Source organism: Triturus cristatus, chromosome 12 (genome assembly GCF_964204655.1).
Source record: "Triturus cristatus chromosome 12, aTriCri1.1, whole genome shotgun sequence".
In the NCBI taxonomy this organism is placed as follows: Eukaryota; Metazoa; Chordata; class Amphibia; order Caudata; family Salamandridae; genus Triturus; species Triturus cristatus.
In genome coordinates this window covers 565,420,139-565,442,500 of record NC_140595.1, presented here as the reverse complement: position 1 = coordinate 565,442,500, position 22,362 = coordinate 565,420,139, and the positions used below count along the sequence as shown (strand labels likewise).

Genomic DNA, 22,362 nt, shown 5'->3' with positions numbered 1-22,362 from the left:
GCCAATGTCAAATCATGTTTAGCAGTACATTGGGCCGAAAAAAAACACACCATACCCCAGTTGCGTTTCATTGTACTTGAGCAGGTGTCAGTTTTACCACATGTTGATGTTGTCAGACATCTGGTACAAAGAGAAACGTTCTGGATTCGGTTTTTAAATACCATGAGTCCTTGTGGGTTGAATGATAAAATTGAATTTACATGTTTTTTATGACCACAACTTTATTGTCCAAACATGTAATTGTTTGTTTTCAGCAAAAGGTACTCATAAACTATGTCATTCCCTGTTGTTGATTTTAATTTGTGACTGACCAATTTACATAGGATTCATTTTTTGTTTGGAATCACGCAGAATGTTCAAATGTACACATACAGGACTATGGAGGGCATTCTGATTCTTTATACGTATATAATGTTTCCATTTCAAATCACTTGAGGCTATCTTTCTCTTCTTTTTTATTCATAATTTTTTATTCATTATTTCTTTGGTTGGGATTACTTTTACAATTCGTCTTTACATGATATGTAACCAACCACTCACGTTATTGATTGACTTTTACGGCAGGGCTGTTTATTCGTACACGTGTGAGTACTATCACACCCGTTATTAGCAGAGTTTGGATCTCTCATTCTGTGCATTTATTTTAAGATATCTGCGCGTCACCATTTTTTCATGTTTCTGACACAGTTATTTGTGGAATCTGTTTTCCTTTTTCACCCTGGTACTTGGTGATAGACGACGATAGCAGCAGTCTGTCATTGGTGTTTAGTAATTCATGACGTCACACGCCGAAGTTTAAAACATAAGCATAAGATACACTTCGGGGCAAAGCGTGCGAGAGGAGCTTTTTTCACACCGGGAACGTCTACTTTTAAGATAGGAACATAGGAATTCATTAGTCTGTAAGACTGTTTCATAAACTCGGACAGCCTCAGTAACCAGGTTTTTGTATTCAACAGTACAACGCGTCCATTAAGGTTTAGAATCCGTGGGGGTAAACAGAGTACAACCATTCAGAGTTGTGAAGTAGGTTGCATTTTATGATTGTCTGGCACGGTTTTCTTCACATCTGACTCACATGGTCACTTACACATTTTTTTGTTTATCACTTTTTTAGCGTTGAACTCGCGCACTTCTTTCATTTTTGCAGTTCTTCATGGCATCCGTCTAGGTGAGTCTCTCTGGACTTGATTAGGGGAGATGAAGGAACATGTGTATTTGTGGTTCCTTTTGTTTCACTAGCCGCTCTCTGTCACAGACATGGTCTCTTTTGTGCACGGGGTGTTGGTACACTGCTCATTCTGCGCAATTTTAAACACTTGAGATTTGTATAAAGGAAAACAGCACAAGCTTGGTCAGCGATTGTTTCTTTTTGATCTACTGGTTTTCACCATTTTCATAATTTTGACTATTGGCTTGGCCTGATAATTCCTTGCATCATCGCTGCGATTTGTCACAGTAATTGTTCATTTGTTTCACTATTTTCAGCCACTTTGAACATTATAAACATTCGTATTGTACATATTTTTACAGCATTCCCCTGACGAAGGTGTTTACACCGAAATGCATTGGGAACTGTTTTGATGTCGCTCTATGCTATCAAGAAATGAAAAGACGAAAAGGAAAATAGACAAGGATACAGTGCTTTGAACTGTTCATTATTGTGCTTGTGCATTTATAATTTTGATTCATGTAGCCACATTGTCTTTCTGCACCATGAACATTTGGGCTATGAATTTTCTTTGAAAAATACTGTTTGCATTTCACCATTGAATACATTGTGAGGAGAATTTGTTTACTTGAATACTTGGATGCAATTTTGTTTATTTGTCACAACAAACTTTGTGAATTTGTAAGCACCACATTGGGCTTGTGTAAAGTGCGTCCTCAGGTTCAGACAGGTTCTGTTTGACATTTAGTGAACAAGGGCCATAATTCGCCAGCCAAGCACCACAAATTGTGGAAATGACCTTTGGTTCCACACCATGACGTAGTGGCACTGCAAGAGACATCTCAAAAGAGATGAGGAGCACAGACTAAAGCGTAAACCGTACCCTATGTATTTAAGTATTCTGCTTCTCTAAACATAATGGCATTGCATTGCTATTCCGCTCCTCATTGCAATTCACACCAGAAGGTCATAAAACAGGTAAGGAGTGTAGAATCATCATTATGAAGGGCTATCTTAGGGATAGTTTGTGTACTTTTGCTTCCATTTCTGCTCCTAACTCTTATCAGGTCCCCTTTCTACACTCACTCTTGAACTTTGTGGGAGTTTTCACAGAGAGGGACATTCTCATGATGGGTGACTTTAACCTGACCTGTCACTAAAGCGCAGATAACACTCGCCCCCATAGATCGCCCACGGGCAGTTTCCCCAAAACTCTTAAACATGCATTTCAATCCATGGGTATTATATACACTTAAGAATACACCATTCCATCTCACACAACTATACATTTTTCTCTCACAAACATTGTACCTATTCTAGGTTAGACTGTGTTTTTCTTAGCCAAGTTCTCGGGCAAGATTTACTAGATGCATCACTATTTCAGACTAGGCCTGGGCTAAATTTCCGTTCCGCTCACGGAAATTGCGATGATTTGACATTTTCGTGTTCCGCGGAGAGCGCGAAAATGTCAAAATTTCCGCATTCCGCAGCTGAGCGATAATTTGTTTCTTGCTCCCGCTGTAAAATAATACATTCTTGCGCGCGCGCGATCGCCTTACCTGAATTCCAGCTTTTGCTGACAAGTTTTCCCGATCCGGTCGCGTTCTCCACGAGATGTTGATTGTTGGTAGCCATTTGCGCTGTCTCGCGACAGTTCGCGCCCGCAGTAATGTCATTGGTCGCGCGATCACGTGTTTCTTCTCGCGATCATTCACCGCGAGAAGAGTGAAAACAAGATGGCCGCGCCTGCGAGCAACCGCATGGGTAAGTTGGCAAGCCGCGACCACGCAGAAAATACCGCGAACGGGCGGGAAAAAAACTTCCGCATCTTCGCAATATTTCCGCGTGTTTGCGGAGATTTTTAACATTTTCACGATAATTTGAGAAAGTCACTTTCGCAAATTCCGCCCACCCCTATTTCAGACCATGCAACAGTCTCCAGAACATTGGATTGGGGTACTTCACCGACACATTATCGCCACTGGTTTTTCCCTAACTCTCTGCAAGAGACCACTTTCTTCATGATGATCTCCAGTAGGCTACTGGGGAGCTTTTCAAACTTAAAGCCTCCCAAGATACCACACCTTGTAACAATTGGGACACGTTTAAAGTGTGAAATACGGATGATTCGCGCTAAATGCTGCCCTTAATAAACAGAGAACCTCAGAACGAGTGGCACTTGAAACAGAACTACAGCAATGTGAACAGGTTCATAAAACCACACCCAACTCGACACCTCAGTAGAAAGTCACTTTGGTGAGGGGGGAAACAATGCTATTTATAATAATAGTGCAGAATTTACACTTCTATGCCTCAAACAGACATCTTACATACAAGGTAATAAAATGGGCACACATCAAGCTCGTCAAGGAGAAAAGGAATATATATGTGACATTCTTCACAAATAGGGACTCTTGGCGACATTAGATTTGGAAAAAGCCTGCATATTTGGGGATTCCTATAACAAGCTTTATACAGGGGACCAGGTCAACACTCAGTCTCAATCTGATTATCGGGCAGGGGTGAAATTTACATGGCTGACGGAGGCCCAAAATGGAATACTGGGTGAACCAAATAATGAGGAAGAGGTTCACAGGGGGATCAAATCCCTTAAACTCCACAAAGTACCACGGCCAGATGGTCTCACTGCTCATTTCTAGAAGACTTTTAGTTCTGACTTGGTCCCACAGTTGACCTCTCTCTTTATTCACTTTGCTGAGACAGGGTCAGTCACACCCTCTATGAGGCATTGGTGACTGTTATTCCAAATCCAGGGAAGATTGCTGAGTCTGTGGCTCCTACAAACCCATTTTGTTACTCAATCTGGATGCCAAGCTCCATTCAAAAATACTATCCTCGTGAGTTGATGACATGATGCCAGACTTGATCCATCCAGATCAATCTGGCCTCATTAAGGGCAGACAGACTCATGATAATCTGAGGCGATTACTTCACCTAATTGAGAAAGCCACAAATAAGCAGATACCGGCAGTGCTACTTGTCCTTGAGGCTGAAAAGGTTTTAGACAGGGTGAATTAGAGAGAGGGCTGCGTTGCAATATTAGTTCGCTCCCCCATCCTTGTTGAAATATTGCCTGAAAGTGTTGTTTTTATAGCGGCGACTTTTAAATTGCGACTGCATGCTTTTTTAAATTGCTTTTGTATTGTTTTAAATACTGGAATCACAGTTGGGTTTTTAATTCAGTGACTGCACTTTTCTTATAAGCGTGCTTGTTTGTGTTGTTCCTAAAAGCAGAACTATAGGTGGTGAACTGCCGCCGAACGCATTTTTGCACATAACATAACTTTGCACACTGTATACCTTTCACTGACTGTATTGTGGCCGCCGATTGTTACTTCTGCTATCTTGACACTCGACCCAAGCGGACCCGGCTAGGCGGGTCCGCATCGCACCTGGGCTTGACGCGTCAGTTAGGGTGGGCGGGGCCAATACATTCAAAAGTGGCGCTGAGACGACCGCGCAGCGGTAGTAGAGAGGGCTGCGTTGCAATATTAGTTCGCTCCCCCATCCTTGTTGAAATATTGCCTGAAAGTGTTGTTTTTATAGCGGCGACTTTTAAATTGCGACTGCATGCTTTTTTAAATTGCTTTTGTATTGTTTTAAATACTGGAATCACAGTTGGGTTTTTAATTCAGTGACTGCACTTTTCTTATAAGCGTGCTTGTTTGTGTTGTTCCTAAAAGCAGAACTATAGGTGGTGAACTGCCGCCGAACGCATTTTTGCACATAACATAACTTTGCACACTGTATACCATTCACTGACTGTATTGTGGCCGCCGATTGTTCCTTCTGCTATCTTGACGCTCGACCCAAGCGGACCCGGCTAGGCGGGTCCGCATCGCACCTGGGCTTGACGCGTCAGTTAGGGTGGGCGGGGCCAATACATTCAAAAGTGGCGCTGAGATGACCGCGCAGCGGTAGTAGAGAGGGCTGCGTTGCAATATTAGTTCGCTCCCCCATCCTTGTTGAAATATTGCCTGAAAGTGTTGTTTTTATAGCGGCGACTTTTAAATTGCGACTGCATGCTTTTTTAAATTGCTTTTGTATTGTTTTAAATACTGGAATCACAGTTGGGTTTTTAATTCAGTGACTGCGCTTTTCTTATAAGCGTGCTTGTTTGTGTTGTTCCTAAAAGCAGAACTATAGGTGGTGAACTGCCGCCGAACGCATTTTTGCACATAACATAACTTTGCACACTGTATACCATTCACTGACTGTATTGTGGCCGCCGATTGTTCCTTCTGCTATCTTGACGCTCGACCCAAGCGGACCCAGCTAGGCGGGTCCGCATCGCACCTGGGCTTGACGCGTCAGTTAGGGTGGGCGGGGCCAATACATTCAAAAGTGGCGCTGAGACGACCGCGCAGCGGGCGCGCCGGTGGCGCGCCTGCGCCTGTCCGCGCCCGCTCAGCGCCCAGCGCCGAAACCCCTGCCCCCGCTCATATTCACCTTTACAGTAGAGGCGAGCTGTTGGCGCTGGATACTGTACCATGCAGGTCCCATGATTGGGACCCATGTGGGGAATCCTTAGAGCCTGGACCCTGCACTAGATGTGACTTCCAGAAGGAGGGGCAGCATATAGGGGTGGGAATGAAGTGTGCGAGGAACAGCCAGCATATAGCAGTGGCAGTGAGTAAGCACCCAGAGGACGAGCACATTACAACAAGAGCTAGAACATCGCAAACACTTAGCTGCATCTTGGTAAACGTACGCTCTGTGCATAAACACAGCTATCAAATCTACGACCTGATCGAACGCAGTGCGCCTGACATACTCTTTTTAACCGAAACCTGGACGGATAGTTCATCAGGTCCAGACTGGAACTCTGCCTTGCCTACAGGATATGTGGTTACCTCCCAGGATAGAATAGGCAAAAGAGGGGGAGGGATAGCTATTGCATATGCAACACATCTAAAAATTCGTACGGAGACACACCTAGATCTTCCCGCAGAAGCTTTCTTCTTCACTATCTATGTTGGCAACTCTTATAAGTGTCAAGGAGTATTAGTCTATCGTACACCTGGGCCCAAGACTATTTTTCCAGAAAAGCTCATGCAACTCTTAGAATCTCGGATAGACTACCATCCGTTTATGATTCTAGGTGATTTTAACTATCATCTAGAGCTTACGGATCAGCCAGATGTGGCCGTGCTAATTGAAAATCTAGCAGCATTAGATTTTAATCAGGTAGTCAAGAGCCCGACGCATAGTTTGGGCCATACCTTAGACGGTATCTTCACTAACAATATGAATCTGGAAATAGTGAATACTATGATTCTCCCCTGGTCTGACCATAGGGCTGTTTTATTCAACATTGCAACCGGAGCACCAGTGTGCGCCCAGGGCCCTAGGCCAGGTAAGCAGAAGATTAGACCATGGTCTCAGGTGACCACTGACAATCTCTGCTCTGCTCTCGGAGGTTTGCATCTTACTCATAGCTCAGACTCTTCGGAGGCTGCTTTGCTCTTTAAGGGTTGGCTGGCGGCGGCGGTGAACAAAGTAGCACCTGAGAAGCTGCTGGGTTCCAGAAGAACTCAACCATCTGCGCCATGGTATAACAAGGAGCTTAAGGCACAGAAGAGCATTTGCAGAAGGACAGAGCGCAGGTGGAGAAGGGACTATAGTGTGGAGGGCAAAGAACAGTATAATTGCGCTCTCACAGCCTACAGGGCAGCAAAAATTGCAGCTAAAAGCGCTTTTCTTGCCACTAAGATCAGGGAAGCCGGTAATTCAGCAAAGGAGCTTTTTAAGACCATATCGGTTATTTCTAAGCCTCCTCAAGACAGCACATATCGGCCTGACCTAGCAACATGCCAAAAATTAGCTCTGTACTTTCAGGAGAAAGTTCATCCATAGCGACTTTATGAGCTCTTCTACCAATGTGGACTGTGGCGACCAGCAGCAGGTAGCTAATCTCAAGGACGACACGGACTTTAGCAATTTCGCTCCCATTTCTGTGGAGGAAACGTGTAGGTTGATTACCATAACGAAATCAGGATCACCTCTCGACCCGTGCCCCCCAGCAGTATTTCATCGTGCGGCTGAGGTTATCGCTGGAGAGCTGTCCCCGCTGATTAATCAAGTAATCGCGTCTGGTAGTTATCCTTCAAGTTGGAAGAGGGCAATAATTAGACCATTGCTAAAAAAAACTACTTTGGATCCGCACATCTTGAAGAACTACCGTCCGATTGCTGCACTCCCTTTGGCGGCTAAGGTCATGGAGAGGGAGTTAAACCGGGCCTTAACAGAATATCTGGTTTCCCATGAGCTGCTCGACCCTTCTCAGCACGGTTTTCGTGCTCAGCATTCCACGGAATCAGCACTCCTGGTGGCAGCGGAGAAAATTAGTAGCGTCGTGGATGGGGGAGGTAGGGCAGTGCTGGTGATGTTAGATCTGTCTGCGGCCTTCGACACTGTTAACCACACGGTGTTGAAGCGCAGACTTCAGAACATCGGTGTGCAGGGAACCGCTCTGTCGCTCCTCTCTTCTTTTCTCGAAGGTAGGGAACAGAGTCTGCTATGGGATGGTCTACAGTCTAGCACATTCCAGCTACCCTGTGGGGTACCGCAGGGTTCTGCCTTATCACCAACACTTTTCAACATCTACGTAGCCCCCTTGGCCAAGCTCATCAGGAAATATGGTTTTACCATTATCTCCTATGCTGACGATTCCCAGCTCATAGTCTCGACCATGGATCATTCTGAACAGGTGGCTCTTAAATTCCATAGCTGCCTGTCTGAGATTATGAGCTGGATGCGGGAGAGTTTCCTGAAAATTAACACAGAGAAGACCGAGATCATTGAGTTTGGCCAGGGCAGCCCGGTGTGGAATGGATCTTGGTGGCCGATGGAGTCGGGGGAATGTCCTAGTCCCGTCTATAAAGTCAGGAATCTGGGTATGCTCTTTGACAATCAACTCAATTTCTCAGCACATGTCAGCAATCTTGCTTCAGCGTGTTCCTTTTTAATAAGGACGTTGCGGATGACTCTTCCTCTCATCGAATTTGACCTTCGCAAGATGGTGGTGGTGGCGCTTGTACTATCGAGACTTGACTACTGCAACGCCTTGCTGCTAGGCATAGATAAGACCCAGATGAAGAGGTTGCAGACTCTGCAAAATGCTGCTGCCAGACTCCTGATTGCTGTACCCAGAGACCACTCTATCTCTGGCGGCATCAAAACATTACACTGGCTCCCGATCCAGCAGCGCATAGAATTTAAGGCAATATGTTTAGTGCACAAGGCTATATTTGGAGGAGGAGCCAAGGACGTTCAGAAGCTTTTCGTTCCATATGTGCCCAGCCGGGTTTTAAGGTCTACCACACAAAGCCTCATCAAGATAAATCGGATACGTAAAGTCAGATGGGGTGGCAGAGCCTTTTCTTTCCGGGCTGCTAGTCTTTGGAACAGGCTTCCTCATTCTATGAAATCATTAGGCAATCATTTGGCCTTCAGGAAACAGTTAAAAACATGGCTTTTTGACGAGACTCGCGGATGAAGGCATCCTTTCTCTCTCTCTCTCTACCAGCGCCAAGACGCTCCGGCATACGTATGCGCTCTATAAATGACCATCCTATCCTATCCTATCCTAATTAACCCTTTTTATTTCTAGCGCTAAAATGCTTTGGTTTCTGTGATTCGTTAATTGCAATGATTTGAGCGAATTATGCCACCCCAAGATCTAGAGTCTTAATCAATAGGGTCATCTCTGGGCCCTTTCACCTTGGGAGAGGGACAAAACAAGGTTGTCCTTTTTCCCCACTGTTATTTGCTCTTAGCATTGAAGCTTTGGAAGCCAGGTCTGTTCTTCCCTGTTGATCCAGGGCTAATGTTTTGTGTGATAGGGAACAAAATGTCCCTATTTGTGGAAGATGTGCTTTTAACTCTGACCTCACCTAATTCTGCTCTACGAGCTCCACAGGAAGAACTGCAAATGTTCGAATGAATCGCACTCTTCTGTATCATTCTGACCAAATCCTTTCTCCTCAATTTGACGTTGCCCAAGAATGCCATAGAGGCACTAGTGGCCTTGACTCCATTCCAATGGACAAAAAAAGATATTACTTATTTAGGCAAAAAAAAAATCATACTCTGCTTATCAAGCCTACATAGGGCCAACTATCCCCTGCTCCTACGTCAATTGAAGGCTGATCTCAGGCGCTAGGTCCCTATTACAACTCACGGCTGGGTTGCATCAATTCTATCAAGATGACAGTTTTGCCTAAGGTCCTTTTTCTTTTTCAAGGTCTCCCTATCACTCTGGAACAAGACTTCCTCCTGACTTTGTGTACACTCATTACACGTTTCATTTGGCATCATCACCGAGCCCGGTTGCAGTTTAGACTTCTTAAACTGCAGAAGGATTTGGGTGGACTGGCTTTTCTTGATTTCCACCTCTATTATAAAGTGGTCCAACTATAGGTCTTAACCGACTGGTCCCTCCGGGAACTGAACATGCATTGGTTACATTAGGATAGAGCTATTATAGGGCGGGTTATCTGTGATATATTATGGAAACCTAGAGCAGAATGGTCTTCGAACAATTACTTGAGCACCCCCACAAAAACGACTTTGAAAATGGGGGATGAGGTCAAAAGGACTTGAGAATGAACTGTTTTACCCACATTGTCTACACCCATCCACTATAAGCCAAGCCTTTCCACCTGCGTTAGAGCTCCTAGCCTTTGACGCATGGAGGAAGAGTGGTTGCCCAAAGCTTGTAGATCTCTTCCAAAACTGGGATATTTTGACATTTGAAAATTGCAAACGTAATTTCCACCTAGCCAATTCTGAAAGCTATTGCTGTACCCAATTAAAACACCGGACATTATGCCCGGACGTTAGATCAGCAGCCACAAGAGACCTGACTCCAATTGAACAGTTTGTCAAGGGAGCTGGGAATGCTACAGGGAATATATCCTTTCTTTACTCTTTCTAGACACACTCCTCACACTACAGCACAACATATTGCATTCTGGCAGCAGACACTAGAGGCCGACATGCTAGAAACAAAGTTGTGAACCCTATGGAAAGACATTTTAAAATGTAACCACTTAATCGGCATGAGGGAGGCACACTATAAAGTCATGTATGATTGGTACTTATACCCTAATAAACTGAAAAAGTTTTTCCCAGACACATCTGACTTATGTTGGAGAGGATGTGGTCTACTGGGTGACTTCTGCCACATCCGGTGGTATTGCCTGATAATTCACCCATTCTGGGCAGAGATCCTTGTACAAATTAAAGGCATTCTGGATTATCCACTATCGTGAACTCCTAGCTTTGCTCTACTAGGCCTGAGGGAAGACAAGTTGAAACACCAAACCAAGGGTGACAAAGCGATTATGTGACTCTGTCTAGGCACGGCGAATTTCGTACTAGCTACAGCCAGGAAGAAAAAGGAGACCCCAGCACTGATTAAATTGCATGCTCTTTTGTGGCAAGCCCTCACAATGGAAAGATGGCGGACGTCTTTTGCGACAGTTTAAAAAAGTTTGAATACACATGGGACCCCCTTGTAGCACATATCTCTCCACATGTCTGCCACTGGTGGCTTTCCCCACCTGAACAAGGGCATTCCCCCTTTTTTAGTTTTGATACAAAATGTGCCGCCTAAGATTGGGTCAGCTCCAGTATTCTGTACCATCCAGTCACTCCACTAGCACTCCATATGCAGTGTACTTTCATACATCCATTTACTGTCCATATATTTCCCTTTTTTGTCACATTTTGAGTTCTTTTGTAACTTTGTCTCTAGCTTCATTGAAAGTTAATGATGGTTATGAGAGTTGGGGGTGAAGGAGGATTCAAGGGGGAAAAGTCTAGGATGCACCACACTTTGTCAGGTTCAGAACTTTTTTTTCTGACCTTGTGAAAGGATGTTTCCTGGTTCCGGATCTTGAGGGTTCCGGTATGTCCGAGGTAGGGGCAACCCTTTCCGGTAGCCACGGTGCAGCTGACAATTCGACGTCAGGGCAGACAGTGCCTTCCTGAAGAAAACCCTGAGAGGAAAGAAACCCATAGGGAAAAACCTCTGATGGAAATGGTGACTCCAGGAAACAGGACAAGTCAATAAGAAATACCAACAGGAACTAATATCACCAACAGGAGTGAAGAGACATTAACAGGAGTGAAGAGTGATGCAACGCAAGGAAAATGAGAATTCCAGCCCCCTTAAATACCCAAGAATAGGAAGATATGCAACAGGAAGGACAACCACCATCTTGGACTGTGAGAAGAAAGGTGAAAGGAAAAAGAAAATCCCCATCTTGGAATGGTGTAGAAACACCCATCCCCAAGGTACTCTAGGAACTGGACAGAAGAATCATGGGAAGAAGACACGGAAAATGGCGGCAGACAGTGGCGGCTCCTCCATTGGGGCGTGGGGGTGTCGCTTCACTGATTTCTCGCAGTGCGAGAAGGCAGAAACATAAATGGTAATAACTACCATTTTATGTTTCTGCCTTCTCGCAATACGAGAAAGCAGAAGTTCCTGGTTGGGGGTGGGCGGTCCTGCTCCAGGGCAGGGGGGGGGAGTGGCTTGCCCACTGTTGTGAATACTGACTGTTTGGTCGGCTCCAGGGCCGATCAAACAGTCAGTATGCACAACAGTGGGCAAGCCACTCCCCCCCTGCCCTGGAGCAGGACCGCCCACTTTCCCTTTATCTCTATGTAGGCTGCTGTGCAGCAGCCTACATAGAGAAAATGACCCTGGTGGGGCGCGCTCCAATGCGCCTCACTACTTGTGATTGGTGGAGCCTGGAGGGGAGGGAAACTGCCTTTGCTCATGTGACATCTGACGAGAGCTGCAGGCAGTGAAAAGGCAGGACGGCAGGAGCGGGAGCCGGGACCGGAAGCAGGACGTAAGTTAAGTTGTATGTAATTAAAAAGAATTATTAAACAAAACCCTCCCGCCTCCCTCCGTGACAAGTTGGGAGCAATTGCCATAGCATGCGCCCTAGGCTCACACTTTGAGCATGCGCACCCAGGCCAGGTGGTGGTTAAGGTCGCGTCCCGACTAGTCCCGGCCTGCTAAGGATAGTTGTGGCTAGGCTTCGGTGAATCCGATCAGATTCCAAAGACTAAAGAGAGGTAATTTAAATTGTTACGTTATTAATCATCACAAGACTTAAATGTGGTTTGTTTCCAGAAAGCTCCTTAACGGTAAACCCCGTCATTGTGTGGATTCCTTCCTGACAGGCCGCCAAAAGGCAAGGATCAGTAAATAAATAATGGAGAATAAAATGGGGCAGGTCACAGGCAATAACCTAAGTCTGGCCCATTGGTCCTGTTTGGCCTTGTGTTGGACATCAGAGAGGTAGTACCCTGCAGCACCCAAGCGCGAACCTCTGCTATAACATCGAATATATCTGAGGCATTACCACTAGAGCGTCACATTTCATTTACCATGCTTGCGCAAAGTGAGCCTTGAGGCGGCATTTTATTATAAACACAATGATCTCCCATGTGCAAGCGTCTACGGATCATAACTGGACTGGTGCAAGCATTTCAGAGGTACGTCATCAATAATATATGCCAGTTGTAGCAGCAAGAGCCAAACCCCTCTAGACCCGACCCACAATTAAAAAAGAAACATTGGGCTAGTACAACGCAACCCATTTGTTTAGATCAATTGCCCAACAATTTGTTTCAGTCTCATGAATTTTTATAGTCATTCATATTCATATGTAGGGGTGAAATTGGGGTGTGTTATGTCGGGCAAAGCTGTCGACTTTGAAACGGGGGAACCATGTTCAAGTCTTAGCGTCAGCTCAATATCCTGTAATTCTGCCAAAATTACTTAATCTCCCTGTGCCTAAAAAATATGAATGTGACCTTGTGTAATGTAACTGGTGTCCATGTAAAGCGCTCCAATACGTTAGCTACATAAAACTGCAATGAAAAGAAATGGTGACGCATGGAATAAGCCACGAATGTTGTGTGTTTATTCAGGCCAGAGTGACTCTTAGCGCTTTCAAATGCACACGTTTTAGTTATGCATACCAGAGAGTAAGATACTACATTTTTGCTAAAATACCATTATTAGAATGTATTTCTTTAAAATATGAACTCCTTACTTCTGTCCAAAATCGCTTACAGAGCACACTCCCCAGATTGGCAGTAAGTACATTTAGGTTGGGCTCACTGGCGCTGATAGCACTGTGACTCGTACTGGCCCATTGACCAAGCTGTGCGACTTTAGAGATGTCTCGAGAGCTGTGATTGGTGTACATTGGCCCGTGAGGCCGCTGGCTGAATCCCATTTGCTTCCTGTACTGAAGTCCATGACAGGCTCAGATGAACTTGGAGTAGACCATTGACCTCAGTAGCCTCTTGTCTAGAACATGTTCAGATGCACTGGGGTGGATCTTGTGTGCAGCCCCACCCCACCCCACGTTCATAACCGTCTCAGATGCGCTGGTAGTGCATCATTTGCAAGGGTCTGATAAACAGATGGTGACAGCACCTGTAGCTCCCCTTACACTGGGGGTGTACGCAGCCGTTCGATTGCAAATATTATTTGATTTTATAAAAGGCCAATCTCACTGTGTCGTAGCGAGAAACTAACCGATGTTTCGCATTTTTCCTATCAAATCTATTCCCTGCATTTTTGCGCCTATCACGTGACCCCCAACTGTACTTAATGATATTGAATGCCTTTTTTGTGATGCTTCTCATAAAATTAAATGTATGCTAGCCCAAACTATAAAAGGTATCATTGTGAACACAATTATGTTCATTTAAGGAAGGAATTGCAAGAACTTTTTAAAATTGTCGACCCCAGGTCCAATTGCATGTATAATAGTTTTGTAATGAAATGCCTCTTTTTTCAAGATTTTCACTCTGGAGACCACCCTCGATTCCCGATTTTGTCAGTAGGGCTCGCTTCGCTTGCTTGTGATGTAACACTCTTCCTTAACTTTTTACGCCCTACCACTTTCAAAAGTCACCAGCCGCCACTGGCAGCAGAAAACATACTGTCAAGCCCCTCCTAATTCAGGTAAGCAGAGGTGAATCAGACAGTATGCTGAGAAACTGCGGTTAACTCTTGAACTGCAGTCTAATAAAAAAAATACCATTATTAGCGGGCCACCGCCTAAACGCGATGGTGGGGGTACGCACAGTACATATGCGATGTTGGGGGTACGCACAGTACATACGCAATGTTGGGGTACGCACCGTACATACACAACGCACAGGGGTGTATGCCTGTACGACTCGTACCCCTGTACGACTCGCACCCCGGGAACAACTTTTCCCGGGATACGAGTCGTACAAAGTTCGCTTCGTAGTGGGTAATGCCATTCCCCGTGTACGGGACGTTTTCCGTACAAATCGTAAATCGGAAAGCCGGTCCGGATCGTACTAGTACGGTTGGACTGCATTTTCACAATTTGTACGGAAAAGTGTCCGGGTCCGTCTGGTACAACTTTTCCCGATCCGATTTGTAAGGATCGGGCCGATCCGTATGGATCGGGAAAAGTTGTATTTTTCCCGTACGAATCGTACTTCACGGGTCGGAAGGGACTTGTACGATTTGTATGGAAAAATTTACCGATACGAGTCGGACAGGAAAAAAAAATACAGGATCGGAATCGGCCCCTATAATGTCTACAATTTAAAAAAGTAAAAGTAAATGATTTCAATTTAAAATAATTTCCTTCAGAATTTTGTATTAAGTTCCTGTCTCCATTATTGCTTATGGGAGGGGGTTGCAAGTGAGGTGCTTGGCTCGCTATGGCTACTTAATGCCTTTAGTAAATTATACTTGTAAATGTGGTTCCACCCCCTGTTAGAGGGGGTGGAGTCATACAAGTCTACACTTTTGAGTAACTTTACACTTGTAAATGAGTGATCAGTTAGTAGTTTGTGAGGTCATCGGTGTCTAGCATGGAGTACTTCAGGAGTGGTAGAACCTGGCCTGTCAAGAGAGCCTCAGGGAAGATGCCTTGAGTGAGTGATGCATAGATGATTTTGAGTAGTGCTGGGAGATTTCCTCCAGAAAGTACTTAGATTTGGCTCCCTAACCCAACTAAGGGTAAAATGCACCATACTCCTTGAACAGTGGAGTATCACAGAAAGAAACCTCATGGAATAAAAGTAATCTGTTCTTACAGCACAAACTATGAGGCAGATTACGATGTAAATCGGAGTTTCCTCTGACTGACAATGTGAATTAAATGGGACTTACCAACCTCTGGTCAGCGGTTCCGACTGCCTGATTATGATGCGGCTGGACATTGTTTGGTTGCATACTCCAGTTTCTCTATGTGAGCTTATGGTACGGCTGTAAACTGGCTTTAAGACAGCCACCAATAAAGAAATGGGTGTGTGTAAAACCATGCACCCTGTGGCAGGCCCCCCATTGTGCTAAGGATTTACAGAGCGACACCCTAGAAACCCCCTCGGCCACCAACTGTAGGCCGTGGAGGCAAGGGGGCCCTGCTAGGGGCCCCAAAGTTACTTTCCGACAGCCTTTCAGTGTCAGAAAAGCTGTCGGAAACAGACATCGTAATCCCGAGAGCGAAAACGCCATCCATATAGAATTAAAGTGCAGATCCGATTGGTGTGAAGACTCGGAGAGCTGGCCGGAACCGCATCAGAAACACCGGGTAGTTTACACTTCGATCGCCAACATCTTAATTCAGCGGTCGCACTGCAATCAGACTGTGTCAACCAGAAAGCCTCCGACTGTGGTCGGAAAGCTTATGACCAGCGTCTGAGGCTTTCTGACTGACATTGTAATCTGCCCCTAGATGCACTCTTTCCCCTTTCTAGGGGATATCTCCACATCTGCTCTATGTCATGTCATATTCCCAACTTAAACACAATAAGAGTTCGGACAATTGTTCAAGTGTATGGATGCTGATCATAAAACCACCACTACTTTGATGCTTAATGTATTTATGTACGTAGTTTTCATATTTTGCCCAAACCCTGTAAGGAGGACATTCTTTTTTGCTGTCAGGGGCTCATATCTTTGTGAAGCATGCGTAAATCGTGCTTGCAAAATGTGTTGGCCTTTTTTGTCACAAGTTAAATTCACCCTCCATTTCTATAGGAGTCTCGCTCCGGAGACTTGCCTTCAAAACACTAGGGGAAAAAAGAAAAACATTTATTTTTTGTATTGTTAGCCTTTATTAGATATAAATTTCACAAAATCATCCATGACCAGTGTCAAGCAATTGTGGCTCAGTGAGTCCCATTTGTAAATGTCAAATAAATATTGTTTCTTGATACAAATTTATGCACATGGCAAGAGTTAACAGCTTTTCTGATATGAACACAAACAATATTAATTCAGTAATTGGCATTTTTATTCTTGAACTAAATCTATATTTGGAACAATTGTTCGTAAGCATGTAGGATAAAGACCCAATGTTCTTGCCCTGTATCGTTGAACAGGTTTGAGTGTTTCTTTTCTCCTACTTTATCAAATGAACTTACATATTTCTTAATTGCTTCTATGTTTGTCTTAAGTGGTCTTTTTCTCATCAGCCACTTATTACACATGTGCCATATTTATGCACCCATTCTCTAAGAGAAATTCATTTGTAATAGGCCCTCTTGACTGCTTGCACATAGCCATTTTTTGCCCAGTAATGCATGTTTGAGCACAATTGTCCTATCACTTTGTTTTCTTGGGTTCTGGACTGCCGTGTTCTGAAAGTCTGTAGGATTTGGGAAAAACAAGTGTTTCTTCTTGCGTATATGGCATAGTAGACAAATATTGATCATCTGAAAATTATCATTAGTATATGTCTACAGTATTTTTTAATCCCTTTTTCCTCAAATACTAAAACGAGTGAATCGTTCCATAAAAGCCAGTGAAAAAGTGGTGTTTAGAGATTTTGCACCTCAAGTGAGTTTCTGAAAATGCTCTATCCTCATCCTTTAACTAAAGTAAAACACTTAGCCACTTAGTCTCAATTTCTGGCATGATGAAACAAATTAAACATGCATTACCTGCCAAATAGTCCCATGGTCATGAACAAGATTGAATCAAGTTTCTCTCAGACATTGTCAGAGAGGTCTATAGACCTCCAGGCCCATATGCCCATTTTCTTCAAGCCTTGCCAGAAGTAGTTGCAGAGCTAGCCATAAATAAAGCAGACTTCACTGTATTGGGGTATTTTAATTTGCATATAAAAGAAACGAGAGATCTTGCTTCTAAAACCCTCTTACATGACCTGCTTCATTAGAGTTATTACAGCTGGTGGAGGGTCCTATGCATGAGAAGGGCCATACTATTGACCTTTTTTCAGTAGTATTGGCACACTTTAGGTTCAGACCTCTTCGCCACTAATTTGGTCTGACCATTTCATGATTCCTTTTACTTTCCTAACATCTCCATCGTCCATACCTCTCATTCCGGTCAGGCGATTAGATGGCACCTAGCCCAAACTTAATATAGATGACTGGCAACAAGCCTTGGGATCCCTAACACATGCTTTCAAAGATTGTGCGGTATTGGCAGCACATCAGTACAATTAATGGAATACTGAATCACTTGATAGAGTCTTTCCAGTCAATTGGAGGAAAGATAGCAATCGGACACACAAACCCCCCTGGTACATTGCCAATTTATTGTCTTTGAAGTAAGAATTTAAACGTATCGAGAGAAGATGAAGAAAGATATTTGATGAGTTTAGCAAATCTGATTATAGGAAATCTGTCAGGCTGTATTATGCAGGAATCAAATTGGCTCATGCCACTTTTTTCGCCACTAAAACTCCTCCAACTCTCCCAAAGAAATCTTTAAGATTATTTATGATATTACTGTGCCACCTATAGTTAGCCCCACCATGGATGCTTCTGTGGAGCACAGCAATGATTTGGCACAGAATTGTTTTTTTTTAGATATTTGTTGTGATGTACTAATTACCCAATGCACTCTCCCTACAGTGGTTCTTTGCCTTGCTGCTCAGCCTATGATGAGGTCATATAGAATGTTCAGTGGGTTTGGATTGAAGTGAGAGTCAGTTGGTGTGGAAGGGCTGAGCAGCGAGGAGGCTGCTCCTGGTGGGGCACTTTTATGGATCAGAACATCTTCCTGTAACCTAGAACCTGTGATGTAACTTAAGGAATAAATCTACTACCTTTACTTACAAGACATGCTTGCGCACCTTACTTCGTTTTAACACTGGCGACGATTTTAAAGAACCTACGTGAGCTAACTTTAATGGACTTGTATACCTAAGAAACTGAAGTAGCGCAGTTAAAAGAAGCAAGCTGGTAGTCCAGAAGCCCCACCAGTGACCAAAAGATCAGTCAGCCCCATTGTGGATGTGCCAGTGCTTGCTGAACTTAGGTGAGTGTTCCCCATCAGAGTAACTAGACTAAAATAAGTTCCTGATATTCCTCACCACCTGTGAACCGTCAGCCCTTATTTCTGTGGAGCCTGCTGTCACCCTGCCTGGGATAATCTGTTCTTGTTGGACTTTATTTGTTTGAAATCTGCTTGATTATGGTGAGCCCACATGCTTGTAGAGCAAAAGATATAGAGTATCACCTGATGTGGAAATCTTCCTACTGACAGACTATTGAGTTTTACGTGTTTAACCTATCTTACAACTACCTGAAGTCATCCGGAAATACTGAAAGGAGGCACGTTTTGGATTGAGTTGTGGTCTGCTTATCACATGGAGATAACCAGCAGTGCAGTCCCTTTATTCGTGCCATAATGAGAAGCCTCGCTTGTTTCCTGTGTCTGTGCTAATTGAAGCAACCTGGAGTTCATGTTATTTTTCAGCTTCTGTAAAGCCCCGCTGGAATATTCGTTTCATTCAGCTTAGGGGTCTGGGTTTGGTGCTTTTCAATTTCACGGAGGAATTACTGAGGGCGACTTCATCGCAAGGAAAACCGCTACTGATGCATTTTTTTTTCTTTTTTTTTCATTTTACGTTTCACCACTGTGTGCCTCTATAGCTTGACAGTTGAACCGCTACCCGTCAATTTGAAATGGGGACGAGCTCTGCATAGTGGACACACAGAACGCGCACTGACTTACCTACATTCAGTTGTCCGGCGATGCCTCCTCCACTGTGACGTTTTCTCATCCTTGAAGTGTATTGTTGCCTGGCACGTTTGGAAGCACGCTGATGCTGTGAGCCATCCGGCTCGGCGTCACTGCCGTACCGCCATCTTTTGGTTGGAGGATGCAGCCATATGGTGTGCCAGAACGTCAGGGAAGTCTCGCACTGCAGTTCTCAAAGTTATTTCAAGTTCTGGTGGATGACGAACGACGCCTCATCATTATTGTTCCTCTCGTGATTTTTGCTGCAACACTTTACATATAAGCACAGCAGTGGTCTGTTTCAACGTATGGTGGGGAGTTCGTGTCTTCGTTGCTGCAAAACCTGGACACTGGACTTTGCTAGCAGATGGTGTGCCATTAACAAGGACTTCATGACTGGGAAATTTCGGGTGAGTGATCGCTCACCGGAGTAAGAGACTTTCTTTTTGGGTTCATTTTAATACTGTAATACTGTTTTGTGGGGGTGGTTGCAGAGTAGTGACATTTGTTTTTAGGGAGTTCTTGTGTCATTTCTATGTGTGGGGTGGTGAGTGCAGGGTGTGGGGCATTGAGTACCCCAATTTTGGGTTTGTTAGGAGGTGTGTTCTCTGTTGTGTGGAGGCTGTGGCCTGTGCGTGTTGGCTGTAATTCACTGTTTTTTGGTTACCCTGGATTTTGTTTCGTTTTGGGTTTAAAAATACTCATAGAGTGTTCGAGAGTGTTTTTGGGTTAAGAATGCCCTGGATTTGTTTGGGTTTAAGAAACCCTGGATTTGCTTTGGGTTTCAGAATCTCTGGATTTGCTTGGGTTTAAAAGAAACCCTGGATTTGTTTGGGTTAAAGATACCCTGGATTTACTTTGGATTTAAAGATACCCTGGATTTGTTTGGGTTTAAGAAACCCTGGATTTGCTTCTGGTTTAAGAAACTCTGGATTTGCTTGGGTTTAAAAGAAACCCTGGATTTGTTTGGGTTATAGATACCCTGTATTTGTCTTGGGTCTAAAAAAATACTCATAGAGTGTCTTGAGTGTGTTTTGGGTTTAAAGTTACCCTGTATTTACTTTGGGTTTAAAGATACCCTGGATTTACTTTGGGTTTATAGATACCTATATTTGTTTTTAGAGTGTCTTGATATCTCAATTTCCCTGTTTTGGTGTGGGTGGTGTCTTATTCCTCTTCTTTGAGGTAGACCTGTCCTGCCGTTGGTTTGTGCAGTTGAAGGTTGTAGATCCTTGTTCTGCTGCAGTCTTGTGCTTTAGTTTGTGGCGCAATAGGTACTCCATGTGGTGTGGTGGTATTGTACCCGCTGTTTGTTGTGTGAGTTATGGAGGATAGCATCCTCTGTTTTTAGGAATGTATCTCTTTATCTTGCATTCTTTGTTGTCTATCATCATTATAGCAGGGGGGCTGATGTATAATTATTTTGTTGTTAATGCATCCTCCTTTGCTGAGATGTGTGTTTTATCACCTTAACACATTTTGAATTATAAAGGGGAGATGTGTTGTGATGTACTAATTACCCAATGCACTCTCCCTACAGTGGTTCGCTGCCTTGCTGCTCAGCCTATGATGAGGTCATATAGAATGTTCAGTGAGTTTGGATTGAAGTGAGAGTCAGTTGGTGTGGAAGGGCTGAGCAGCGAGGAGGCTGCTCCTGTGGGGCACTTTTATGGATCAGAACATCTTCCTGTAACCTAGAACCTGTGATGTCACTTAAGGAATAAATCTACTACCTTTACTCACAAGACATGCTTGCGCACCTTACTTCGTTTTAACAATATGTATTCCTCCTTCACAGATATGACTGATTTGGTTGGCTGTCTCTATAGTTAATCCAAATCTGATGTAAAAGATGGCCATCTGTCAACGTTTCCCAATGTTACTGAGAGTCTTGTTAAAGAGCTCTTAAAAGTGGTAAAATTTGGCTCACTTTTTTGGTTCCAGCCCCTTTTCATGTTCTGTGTCAAGGGACTAACTGCATTGCTCCAGTGTTGACATAGTTGTTAAACATCTCTTTCTCTCTAGTGGACTGTCCCCAAACCACTGGAAGCATGCAATAGTCAGACCTCTTTTAAAAAAGCCCACCTGGACCCTCTTTGTTTAAATAATGTTTGAGCCTGCTGCCGACCCCGAAAGGCCCAATAAAGAGTCTGGGGATGTTGCTTGATCCCAATCTCACAAGGGAATACCAAGCCAAAAGAGTTACCATGAGCTGCTAAGGTATTCTGAGATTACTGAATGAAAGTTCTCAAGTTCCTCCCTCTTACAGCTGCAAGAGTAATTGTACAGTCCCTGGCACTGTCACATCTGGATAATGGGAATGCCCTATACCTTAAGCTCGTCTCCCTAAGTGGTCAAAAGGTTATAAAATTGTGCAGAACGCAGCCGCTTGATTTCTTACAGATACACCTAAATATCAACTGTTACTAAGGCTCTCAAGGATCTCCACTAGCTCCCAGTGAAGTGCCAGATTTAGTTTAAATCTCTGAATTATGCATAGGGCTATAAACAGTGGAGGCCACCTTTTGCTATCATCGTTAGCCTTCCCCTACGTGCCCAGAAGACTTCTCAGATCAGCCTTCGCCAATCTACTCAAGGTCACCAGGATTCGGAGATCGCGTTGCGCATCCTTTCTGGCATCCAAACTCTGGAATTCCCTGCCTCTCAAACGATGCCTTCTACAGCAAGAACTTTCTTTCCGCAAAGCATTGAAGACCTGGCTGTTCAGGGAATAACTTTTCAGTCCCCGGATGTATTACGGTATCTGTGTCACTGCTGGGAGGCCTTCTGGCAGCCATGTGCTATATAAAAACTTCAGAATAGAAAAGAACTGAATTTTACAGTATCATTATTTACATGATGGATGCCACAGTGTTCCATAATGGGTTGCCACTGGTGTCTTCAGTACAGGAAATGTGGCAGTGGGACACGAGCGTATGAAATTTGGGATGGTTCAAAAGGAGATTCTCTCAAAGATTTGGTGCTTGATCAATAAACCAAACCTAACTCCACTTCAATCTCAATATTTTGCTTATGCTATCAACAATATACGAGATTCATTGCCATAGCTGTATGACCATAATATTAAACATGCTTTAGAAATGTTGGGCCACATGTACAACCCTTTTTTGCAGCTGCAAACGGGAGACTG

General features: G+C 44.1%; 1 long non-coding RNA gene across 1 annotated transcript in view; it reads left to right on the top strand.

Moving 5' to 3' along the window:
* Positions 1-822: 822 nt before the first annotated feature.
* Positions 823-22,362, top strand: part of LOC146776272 (uncharacterized) — a 207,894-nt gene continuing 186,354 nt past the window's right edge. Inside the window, exons 1-2 of the long non-coding RNA XR_014972164.1 lie at positions 823-1,026; positions 1,118-1,171. This is a non-coding gene — a long non-coding RNA (uncharacterized LOC146776272). The remainder of the gene's footprint in view (positions 1,027-1,117; positions 1,172-22,362) is intronic.